The 11,516-nt window shown below is 31.9% G+C and overlaps 1 pseudogene; it reads left to right on the top strand.

Moving 5' to 3' along the window:
• Positions 1 to 6,133: 6,133 nt before the first annotated feature.
• LOC109191540 lies at positions 6,134 to 9,900 on the top strand (annotated as a pseudogene).
• Positions 9,901 to 11,516: the final 1,616 nt, after the last annotated feature.

The raw sequence follows: 11,516 nt of genomic DNA, 5'->3' as shown, positions 1-11,516 counted from the left end.
TATTGTCGCAGTTTGGTTCATATTACATGTTTGATTAGTACGCATCTTAACACGGCCTTTTAATCAGATGAATCCTACAGTTGGATAAGTTCCTTTTTTTTATTTTAAATGCATTCGTGTATTTGTGAAAAGCCATTTCATGATTTCGTAATTATGTAATCCTTTCAAAATGCATTGTGTTATTCACGATTCTCTTCTACTTAAACGGGAAATGTTGGGCATATTATCTTCTTGCGTTATGGTCATTACAAAAGAGAGACTTGTCGTGATTCAGAAGCTGGAATTGAGTGTTTGGAGGATTTTTAGGGGTTTCAAGAAGACCGTCTCAAAATAGCTAGAGTTGTATTTAAAGGAAAATTGTATTCTCCCTCTCCTCCTCATTGCGATTGCTATTCAAACCAATGTTGGACTCTAAATTTAAGATTTCCTAATTAATGAGGGATTATCATTAGAGTAATAAAAAGAAATTAATTATATATATATATATATATATATATATATATATATTATATATATATATATATATATTAATCTTTATTAATTCTTTTACCAATAAATCTGTATCTATATATATATATATATATATATAATATATATATATCAAAAATCCTCCTATTTTATTTTCCCGCCCAAATAATTAATGAAGCTTATTTGGTAAAGAAATGTAAAATGTAAATTAACTAAAATCTTTTAATTGGTAATATTGCACAATTGGTAAATATTATGTATGGTATTATATTCTATAATAAAATATGCATTAAATACATAGGCTTTAATTGTTAGTAACAGATGTATTTATATTTTGATGATACCAAGTTACTAGGAAAAGTAGACCCCTCTTTTAACTCTCGTTATTTTGCATCTTTTGTGTTAAACGAAAGTAGTCACAACTCACCATGTGATTCGTGCTTAGTAGCATATCTACACAAATCAGAGTTGTATTTAGTCAATTAGGTCTGATCTACAAGAAAAAAAGAAGATCAAGAGAAGACCGAAAGAACAACTTAGACCGAAACATGGAAGGGTCTAACTCTCGTGTAAATGTCAAATGATAAGAAAGATCATTTGACTTAAAAGTAAGACGAAAGATAAGGACAATCTTTCAATCTAGAGACAGAAAGTCTAAGTCAGACTTGAATAGACAATTTCTACACGTAAACAAGAAGAATGTTTGTCTATGTCTCACAGCTGGGCAATCATCCAAGACAAAAGGAGTCCTAGGAATGAAATTCACAAATACGCAAGACGCATTAAATGATCGGTACCTTTGTCAGTGAAAAAAGACAAAAGGACAAATCAGTTTTGCCATCAACGGCTACACAGTACAGCCGAATTAAATGCTTCATATCCCGTGGTTATTACACGTTGGATAATAGGTTCGAATTTTCATCGCCCTCCAAAGGATGAATTTTCCCTCACCTATAAATACCCCTCTTCACAACTGAAGAAGATGCTGGTTTTCACTCAATCTTCATCTACAAAAGCTTTGTTAACAAGTGCTATCCAAAAAGCTTCAAACCAGTGTGTTGTTGTGAAGGTTATTTTTAGAGTTTATCTAGACTTCAACCTCTCACAACACAAGGAAGGCTTGCATTTTATAATCGAAGATTCAAGCTACCAAGTCAAGGTTTCACGACGTTGGAGAACATCATCAATACTTTCCAACCCTCAACTCTGAAGACGACGTTGATAAAGGCGGAGTAAACTCGAGGATTTGAAAAACCTACACAATTAGTTTGTCCGGCTTAGTGATCAAGGATGCTAGCTTGTTTAGTTTGTACTAGGAGTAATAGAGCAAACCCTTTTACGAGTTGTGGAAGAAGAGTGGAGTAGACTTTGTTAATAGCCGAACCACTATAAAAATCTCTCTCTCACTCTCTCCTTACTTTCGTTTACCTATCTATTTGACATTGCATTCATACTGCCAAAACCCTAAGTTTTTTCGTAACTAAATTGTGCAAAGTTTAATCTAAAACAAAAATACATTTTTTCCGCTGCGCATAACTTCCGAAAAAAGGAATTATTTTCAAAATTCGAGCAGAGTCTATTCACCACCCCCCCCCTCCCCCCTCTATACTCTCTTTCGACCCTACCAGGACCAACATTATTATTGTAATTTTATTTTAATATTACATTATTACATAGGGTTTATTATACTTAAACAATAATATTATCAATTATATTATAGAATATAATACCATACATATTATTACCAATTATGCAATATTACCAATTAATAGATTTTAATTAATTTCCATTTAACATTTACTAACCAAATAAACTTTACTACAAAAGTTTGGGCGAAAAAATGAAGTAGGAGGATTTTGTTTATACTTACAAAAAAAATTATTTTCCTTTTAAAATGAGTTTATGTATATATATATATATATATATATATATATATATATATATATATATATATATATATATATATATAATTCATAGGCTACACAAATCCTAGACGATATGATCCTTTATTTTCACCTTAGTTACGACTGTAGGTGGAAGTAAGTCCATAAATTTAAATAATAATATATATATCAACAAAAACAGGGATTTATAATTTTTAGCTAAAATAATTCGAATCGCAAAATTTGGTACAAAACCAAAGGGTTCGAATTTATTTATGCAAAATAAATAAAAACGAAAAGAGGGTTTCCAATTTTAGATAGTATAAACGCACTAGTAAATCAAAAGAATGAGAAGGAGAAGAAATTCAAGTCGTGTGTATCACACACTCTCCTTAAAACCAACTCGCTACCTCCTGAGAGTGCTACGAGCGTTATAGCGTTAGTTTCCCAAGATAGATGGATTACAACTTTAGAGTCTCCCAAGATAAATGGATTACAACTTTAGTGTTCTTTCAAGAAAGGATTTTGAAGTTTCGAAAGCTAGCTAACTATCCGCCGACCCATAGATCAAATTAATGTTTCTGGATGGCATTCATGCCCACGATGGCGTGCGAGAGACAACGTCTACGAACGCTATACAATTTAAACTCTTTCTAAAAGAGTCTTGTATATATGGTGCTGCAAATCTACTTCCCAAATCAATGTGGGACAAAAGCGGGTCTACTTAAAAAATCAATTTCTCATTATCCGTTTTGAGCGTACAATATATTGATTTCAAAGTCTCACTCAGTAATTAATTTTTGGAAAAAATGGTGCTTGTGATGACCGAAATGTTCCATTGAAATAACAAATTACTAATTTGGTCCCGAGTTAACGAATGTCTAACGGCAAAAAAAAAAGGACCAAATTGGTTAACATTTTCAAAGTCGAGGGACTTAATTGGGCACGAAAAATTGTCAAGAACCAAATTGGTAATTTTCACAATAGTCGACGACCATTTTAGTAATAAATTTAGGGGCTTGCCTCGATCCCTTCCAAAGTTACAAATCGGTAGTGTACCTATACTAATCATATTCATATTTAAAATTTAAAATTATATTGATATTTATGTTAATCAGCTTGGTTAGTGTGCAATCGTTATACCCTGCAACATAGCGCATACAGCATTATGCGCCCCGCGTCTCCCAAAACGACGTCATTTTGTTAAGTTGTGTTGAAAGTTGCTGCGATTATGTACATTATGGTATACAATTATGTACATTTGTTTATATAATTATGTACATTTTTTATACAATTATGTACATCCGAAACAAGGAATTTAAGTGTATTATGTTAAGAGTTTATGTGTATTATGTATTATGTTAGATTACGTGTATTATGTTTTCAAAAAATGTATGTGTATTTTGTTATGCAATTATGTGCATTCTAGTATACAATTATGTACATTTTTGAAACATGAGATTTTTTTAAAAGAAAATTAACATCCACACAGGAAGCAGATTTCCGAAAAAAAAAAAAAATCCAAAACGACGTCGGTTTGCACAGGGCGCAAAATGCAATGCGCGCCCTGTGCACGATATAAATTGGGCAAATTATACTGTGCACCGGGTGCACCATGCATTGTGAGCCCTGGCCCAAAACGACGTCGTTTTGTACCTTTTTCGAATGTACAGAATTTTATACCTGAAAACACAGAATTTTATAACTGAAAACACATAATTTATACCTGAAAATACATAATCTTTTTTAAAAGCAAAAAATCCCCTGTTTCAAATTTACATAATTTTATACCTATAAACACAGAATTTTATAACTGAATACACATACATTTTTGTCACGTTAATTACCCACACAACTTAACAAACAATTTGAGTATGATTAGTGGTATATCGTCATGATAAGATATGTAAGTGCAAGCATGAGATTGTTGATAAGCTAAATTATTGTGAAAGTATGCCTATTTGATAATTAGGTTTGCAAGCATATAGAAACCCTGTTGAGTATGTTTAAATGTAGCTTAAGTAGTGGTTTAGAATGCTTGATCTAATTGTGTGAAACAAATGTTTTCCAAAAGCATATCTATGGTATTTTACAAGGTTGAGTGGCGTTATACTTATCTCGTGATAACGGGTTGCATTCTACTTGTTTGTTTGTTAACCCCTTTCAGGTGGGCCCAAGTCATGAGAGCGTTCGAGTTAGACTAGATTAGCTTAGTGTGCTAGTTGTAGTCTAAACTCTTACTTTAGTTATGCTATTTTGAGACTTTGGTTGTAGACTTATTTAGTTGTTTTGATGGTGCTGGACACCGGGGTTCAATCCCCAAGTTGTTTTTAAGTAGTAAGTTTGTGGATGTTTAGAACCTTTCCTTGTCTGTGCAATCACCAAGTATGGTGATTGTGGCGGTGACACCTCTTTTTGATGATAGTAGATTTATTATGCTTGTTAGTATTCATTTCTAAGTTAAGTAATTGTTAATAAGGTTTAAGAAAAGTGGGGTATTATAGCACTACCAAGACGGTTCAAAATTGCGAACTGGATCTGAAACCCGCGTTCACGTTCAAGATCCAGTTTTTGTGATTCATAATTTTAATAAATTGAAATCCAAATATTGGGTTCTGGATCTGAATCATAACCGGAAACTTTCAATTCGATTGATATAGTGTCCGGTTCAAGTTCGAACCGAACTATTGTCATCCCTATGTATAAGCAATAATTTGTTGGAGACAAAAATAAATAAAATATTTACTTTAAGGGTATAAATGTCAATTTAATATATCGGGGGGGGGGGTGGGGGGGGGGAGCGCCAGTTTTTAGAATAATTGAGGGGGCTAATATGCTTACATGGATAATTCAGGGGGAAAATGTGCTATAAACATATAATTCAGGGGGATTATGTACATTATGGTATATAATTATGTACATTTGTTTATATAATTATGTACATTTTTTTATACAATTATGCACATTTTTGTTTTTAACAATTATGTACATCCGAAACAAGGAATTTATGTGTATTATGTTAAAAGTTTATGTACATAATTTTATACTTGAAACACAGTATTTTATAACTGAAAACACATAATCTTTTTTCAAAAGATAAAAATCTCCTATTTCAAATTTACATAATTTTATACATGTAACACAGAATTTATAACTGAAAACACATAATTTTATACCTGAAAATACATAATCTTTTTTAAAAGGATAAAAATCCCCTGTTTCAAAATTACATAATTTATACCTGTAAACACAGAATTTTATAACTGAATACACATAAATTTTTGTCAGTTAATACCCACACAACTTAACAAAATAATGTCGTTTTGGGAGGGATGGGGCGCACACTGCTATGTGTGCCTTGGTGCACGGTATAACGATTGAATGTTAGGACCTGCTCAGGATATTTCGTGGTCTAACAAAAAAAAAAAAACACATTGTCAAAGTAATAAGTATATATAGTTTCTAATTCTGAAATAAATGGACAACCTTACTAATATATATATTTTTTTGTTTGAAAGTTGTGACAAACGGTCTCCTTGAGCATACACAAAATCCATGCAGACCTATATTCGATTGGGGCCACGTCAGATGAAAGAGAGTGCATGATCCGTTGCTCATACTGCCAGCTGCCTCCGTACACTGCATAGGGTACGCCACTACCTCTGTGCACTACTAAAAATAAAAAGGAAAAGATTCCGTTATCCCCCAACGAAACGAGAGATATCGCATAAGGTGGTGTGCTTATTAAGAGAGGAGTAGAAGTAAGAGACTTACTGTGTGATATGATGGCTGGTACTAGTAGCGAGAAGAAAGCAATGGAGGTGTGTAAGGGTATGAATGACCTCGACAAAGTTGTTCTTAGGGAGGTTAACGGCAGCTCCGCCGAGGTAGCAACGCCGGCCATTTCTCTCCGATTCATCTTTAATTTATTATCTCTCCCGATTCAATATTTTCTGACATCTTTAATTTATTCTCTCTGATTCTGGCCTTCTTTTCATGTTTAGGTGTATCTCTATGGGGCCATGTAACTTCATGGAAGAATGTTCATGGAGAAGAATTGCTCTTTCTGAGTAGTAAGGTAGTTTGATGAGCGAGCTCAATTTCTCTTTTCATGTGATCGAATGAAGTTAAGTCATCCTTATTATATGCTTTGCCAGGCCACTTTCAACCCTCCACACCCAATTCGTGGAGGTATCGCTATATGCTTTCCTCAGGTATTATATATATATATATATATATATATATATATATATATATATATATATATATATATGATCTTCAATTCCTATCTTCAATTCTCTCATCACTTAATTACACTAACCGCTAGTTTCTGTTTGCAGTTGGCAGAGCATGGACCTCTAAGAAACTACATGGATTTGCTAGAAACAGTTTTTGGAGCATTGACGAGAAACCTCTCCTAGAAGCACCGGAAAACTCTAAAGCATTTGTTGACTGATACTGAAGCCCTCTGAAAACGACTTGAATATCTGGCCTCACAGGTTCGAATTGGTGCATTGGATTACTTTTTGGTTAACTTATAATATATATTTTTTCCACACTAATTTAGAGAGAGCGCTGGTTTTTTTTCTAGGTTTTGAATTCCGATTGAGGTTAACATTGAAATCTGGAGGAGAATCAGGACATCTTATACTAATATCTCAAATAGGAAACCTCAACACTGCTGGAAAGTCCTTCGACTTTACATTTGGGTATCACACCTATCTCCCCTGTTTCATCAGACGACATAGGGTGAGCACTTACTTAATTAGTACATCTCATCCATTCCATCTTTAATTTTCTTGTATGTATGCCTTGAGTTCATGAATCTCATTTGCAGTTATATGTGTTTTGTTTTTACATGCTGATTCGATCCATCTCATCTGTACAATATAATATATATATATATATATATATATATATTGCTGATCTGAGAAAATTAAAGGATGACATTTGCAATATAATTAATTCAAATTTTTTAAGGAGCTAAAGAAATAAATAACCGGATTATTAATTGTTATAATTTATGTCTAGATCAGAGTATACTATACTATACAATGCTGCTTTTAGATTAATTCCATCTTTATTACCAGGCCAATTTTGTGTTTCATCAAGTGTATTAAGTTCATACTGTCTATCTTTAAGGACAAGTGATCAATCGAACCTTGGATGTTTAGTTTTTGATGTGACAATATAATGATATGATGCTGCTATTTACTTGTAGTAGTACTTGTGCTGCTCATGTCCAGTAAGTCTTTGGGAAAAATCATATTTCTCAACCATGCGTTATAATTCTTGTAACAGTTCTGTTCGTGTTGAGGGGCCAGACACAATGCATTGTTTTGATAAGTTGCAGGAAGGGGAGCTGAATACTGAACAATATGATGCTGCTATTAAAATTGAAGGACAAGTAAGGATTTTAGGAATTTTCATTGTGTCAAGTATTGTATTTGCTGCCTTTACCATGTCTCTCATTTGGAACACAATTTTACATAGGTGGATAAAATATATCTAAACACTCCAACAAAAATTGCAATCATTGATCATGAAAGCAATAGGACCATATGTGATGAATAAGGGTGGACTTCCTGATGCAGGTAAGATCTATATTTATTTTTTCATGAAAGCTAAGCTAAGCTAGGGTGATTTATTCTTTCTTGATGGATGAGGTGTATAAATTAAAGGATATTTTAGCTTAATTAGCTTAGCTTGCTGGGGTTGGTTTTCACTGAAATTCTTAATTTTCTATTAAGGAAGGGTATTTGATATGCAAATAAAATATCCATCTGCCAATTCAATTCGATCTGTTAAATAGTTTTTTTTCTAACATGACTGAATGACTGATTATTAAGTTTCTACATTTCATTTTAAGTGTTGTGGAATCCTTGGGACAAGAAGGTAAAGAAAATCTCGAACCTTGGAGATAATGAATATCAGAAGATGTTGTGTGTGGGAGCTGCTGCTGTGGGAAAAACCATCACTTTGAAAGCCGGTGCGAAATGGAAAGGATGGCAGGAACTGCATATTGAGAATTCAAGCTATAACAGCGGAGAGCTTGACCCTCAGGGCAGCTGAAACATGTTTGTGCTGGCTGGCTTATATCATTGCATGTCCAGGTATATCTCGATCTATATATTTCAGAAAATAGCTTTCTATTCTACCTTAGCTTGTGAATATATATATATATATATATATATATATATATATATATATATATATTATATATATATATATTATATATATATTCAGGATAGATAAATGTGCACTTTTGGTTTGTTGATGACTGATTGGACAAAATGATGATTGTGGTTTATGTGTTATACAATATGTTTATATTATGGACAGATAGAAAAACTGATTCGAAATTGGAATGTAAACTTAAATATATAAATGCCTAGCTAATAATGTCGATTAAGTAAAATCATGTGATGCATATATGGATAAACAAATTGAATAAAATGTGGAGATGGAAAGGAGTGTTAATTTGAAATGTGACTTGAAACTTATTTATTTCACTGCATCTGCATGCTTAGCTTCCATTCCATTTTGGAGTAAAATTAGTGAGTCCAATGTCATATCCCACACTAACCATTATATTGCTTAATTAGGCACTATCGTATCAGGAGGAGTTAAAGTGTTTTTGGAATAAGGTTCTAGAAGCAAAGCAAAGGAGGCTTGCTTTAATTTTATGTGAAAATTAATTAGATGAGGTCCGATTGATCCTTTAATTTAAGTGTTTAATATATGTCCCTTAGCATAACTTAGATGGAGAGACATACATTCTTATATCCAATCCTCTGGTTCTTTTGTATTTGTATTATTTTATTAAACTTCATACTCAACTTTATATTGCTAGCTAGGTTAGGTTGAATACAATATTTTGTAATTCCGATCCATTATTTTCTATATATACATCATTAACAAACTTCATATATAGTTAACTTTATGTTCACTGGATCCCAAATTAAATTAAGTTGCCACTTGGAGGTAGACTTTAATTTTGTCCTTTTATTGCACCGTCACTAATTTTGTTTAAACTTGATCATGTGTCGTATTTCCTCTTTTTACTACTTTGGCGGAATATAATAATTTTGTATGAGGCCGGGATTTCTCAAATAAGTTATGTGAATATTCAAAGAGTTGCTCCCTTAAATTAGCCTTTCATTAAGTCTCTAAGTGTATCTTGGAGCTAGGCTTTACTCTCTCTCTCTATATATATATAGTGTATAGTTTTGACATTATTATTTTCCCTTTATTCCTTTACCTTTCCATATTCTCCTTATAAAAATTTTCCAATTTGATCAGATCAATTTGATTCATTCCTTTGACAGCTTCAGTATATTGATTGATAGAATTGTTTTACTTATTGCTTCAAACTGTTTGAATAATTCGCGATCCCTTCTTTATTTCTCTTCTCTTATACATATTACAAACTTATTTAGAAACAATTACATTTGTCTGATCTGCTTTTAATATAGTTTTGGTATTGTCTTTTGTAGCTGCTCTGCTGGCTGCTGCAATTTATGTTGCGAAGCTAAGGGAATACAATTGCAATCTAATTGTTTTACATTTCCCTTAATATCACATTTTCTCTACAACTTGGATTTGAGTACTCAAGACTGAAATAATATTTTGGTGTTATAGATCTTTCGAAGAACAATTCTATGCATATTCTGAATTTTGTTATCTTTCTATACTTTCGAGGATCATATCAATTCTATACATATTCTGAACATTTACCAGAAAATACTTCATTTGCCATATATGTTCTGCATTAGTTCATGTGTTCCGTATGGAATGTTTTATTTGATTGGTGATATTATATTTAGGTGCCATTTGGTTAATATTATATTATTATTATAATATCGCTATTGGAGTGGAGTATTATATGATTTTTTTAAGGTTCATATATAGAAATGATTTTTAAATTTATATTTAGTTGCAAATATTTATATTTTTTGACAATACTAGTTTCTTATTTATTTTATTTTATTTTTTTTTTGTCTAGTTTTAACTATTGAATGCACTGATTTTTTGATTTTGTTTTTTGGTGACTGAAAGAAACTTATAGAGTCATTATTTGAGGAAACGAAAGAATGAAAAAAAAAAATTCTTTAAAGTTTCATTGATCTCTATTTTACATTGCTATTAATATCTTGGTGTTATCTTTCGAGGATCAATTCTATAGATATTCTGAATTCTGTTATCTTTCTATACTTTCGAGGATCATATCAATTCTATAGATATTCTGAACATATACCACAAATACTTCATTTGCCATATATGTTTTGCATTAGTTCATGTGTTCCGTATGGAATGTTTTTATTACAGTGGTGATATTATATTTGGGTGCCATTTGGTTAATATAATATTACATAATATCGCTATTGGAGTATTATATGATTTTTTAAGGTTCATATATAGAAATGATTTTAAATTTATATTTAGTTGCAAATATTTATATTTTTAAACACTAGAATCATGCTCGAAAAGTTTCCTACTCGGTACTATTTGTGGTCTAAACATTCTAAAAATTTGTTGAGCAACGCGTGTATCATTACTGTACGTAGTCATGTCATCCAGGGCAATTCACAGTGAAATTTGCCCCTCCATGAATGTATATGACATATAAGACATGTCCAATCTTGCCCATCTATATCACTAATTAGTAAATTTGGGGTGTGGTTGAGTGGAAGGAACTCATTCATCCTTTTTTTTTTTTTTATATTTTTCCTCTTCCCTACTCATTCTCTTCACACCAAAAAACTAGACTCATCATGTGGTTGCTCTTAAGCGGTTAACTAATTCAAAAATTGATATACCATGGCCAAGGGTCCAAGGTAAACCTTTAATTTATTTAAAACTGATGTGTCTACTGTTAATATAATATGTGCTTTCAGTTAATAAATTACTCTGTAAATAATGAATTGAAGACAGATAAGAGTAAATTACACTTTTGGTCCTGCGACTATTGAGGTTTTATTAATTTCAATCCACGACTTTAAAAACTAATAATTTAGTACCTAATTATTCAATTTGTATCAATTTTGGTCCATTTGGTCAAATTGCCAGAAAATACCAGAAAATACTTCATTTGCCATATATGTTCTGCCATGCATTAGTTCATGTGTTCCGATCTGTATGGAATGTTTTTATTAGAGTGGTGAT

Source organism: Ipomoea nil, unplaced genomic scaffold, assembly GCF_001879475.1.
Source record: "Ipomoea nil cultivar Tokyo-kokei standard unplaced genomic scaffold, Asagao_1.1 scaffold1678, whole genome shotgun sequence".
NCBI lineage: Eukaryota > Viridiplantae > Streptophyta > Magnoliopsida > Solanales > Convolvulaceae > Ipomoea > Ipomoea nil.
This window is presented reverse-complemented; position numbering and strand designations above follow the sequence as displayed.